General features: G+C 50.9%; 1 long non-coding RNA gene across 1 annotated transcript in view; it reads left to right on the top strand.

The window, feature by feature from the left end:
- The window catches only part of LOC143419915 (uncharacterized), a 7632-nt gene extending 7253 nt beyond the window's left edge, over positions 1–379 (top strand). The window contains exon 3 of the long non-coding RNA XR_013099939.1: positions 1–379. This exon is cut by the window's left edge and continues 653 nt beyond it. This is a non-coding gene — a long non-coding RNA (uncharacterized LOC143419915).
- The last annotated feature ends 794 nt before the right edge of the window (positions 380–1173 follow it).

Below are 1173 nucleotides of genomic sequence, written 5' to 3'. Positions count from 1 at the left end.
TGACATCCATTGTAATTAGGACTGTCAAATCAAACTCTTCAGGCTTGATGCTAAATTGTACAGAGCTTGCAGCAAAAGGAAGAAAACATACTCATTAAGATGCCATCACTCTAACAAGTCAGTGCTGATGTTCCATACTCATATAACCCCCTATTCTGTGAATATATTGTAGATAGTTCTGGCACATTGTTCACATCATTAAATCTCACTGTTATTGTTACTGAACTTTGACCGTTGCATCAATGTAGCAGTTCTTCACACTAGTGGAATGTGGTGACTTTCATAGAAAGACAAGCAAAGACGATGACAAAATGACAATAAAATGTAGAAACTTTAAATCAAAAATCTATCCATCAATTTTCTAGCATGTATCTGAATTTCATCCAGGTGAACACCAAGGTGATCTCAGGCCATCCGGGAGATCTCCAGTATATCCTATCCTGGCGACTTTTCCTTCCAGGACATGCCTGGAACACCTCACCTAGGAGAAGTCCAAGAAGCATCCTGGTCAAATGGAAAATGATCTCAGCTGGCTTCTTTTGATGTTAAGGAGTAGTGGATCTACTCCAGGGGTCCCCAATCCCAGTCCACAAGGGCCGATGTCCCTGCAGGTTTTAGATGTGTCTCTCCACGTTGGTTGAGTGTGGAGTAAGTGCATATGAGAGCATGAGGGTGGGAATGGATGTTTGTATATGTGTGTGCCTGTATTTCTGTGTCTATATGTCAGGTTGGGTGTCAGGCGCCACCTCTCTGGGGACATCTTAGGCCCTCCAAGGTTTGGAGGCCTATCTCCCCCTACCACCACTTCCCCTGCCAGTGGCGGACTCCCTCAGACATCGGTGCGTTGGTGGTTCTTTGTGTCCGGGGATGGGCGTCCAGGTACACACCGGCTCACTCCTTGGCGGCTGCTTATCGGGGCCTGGAGCCTGGGGCTCGCTCGGGCCACTTCGGAGGTGGGGTGCCCCCGGCCTCTCGGCCTGGGGCTCGGTCACTCAGGCGCAGCTGGCTGCCGGCGGAGCTCACGGGCGCGTCACTGCAACTCCCCCTGGCTTCTGCTCCGCGGCTGCTGAGTGAGCCCTCATCTGGGACTCTCCTCAGCTCTTTCTGGGACAGTGGCGCGGCTGCCCCTCTGTTGGTCTTCCTTGCTCTCTTGTGTTCTGGGGGCCTCTGGAT

Source organism: Maylandia zebra, linkage group LG8, assembly GCF_041146795.1.
Source record: "Maylandia zebra isolate NMK-2024a linkage group LG8, Mzebra_GT3a, whole genome shotgun sequence".
NCBI lineage: Eukaryota > Metazoa > Chordata > Actinopteri > Cichliformes > Cichlidae > Maylandia > Maylandia zebra.
This window is presented reverse-complemented; position numbering and strand designations above follow the sequence as displayed.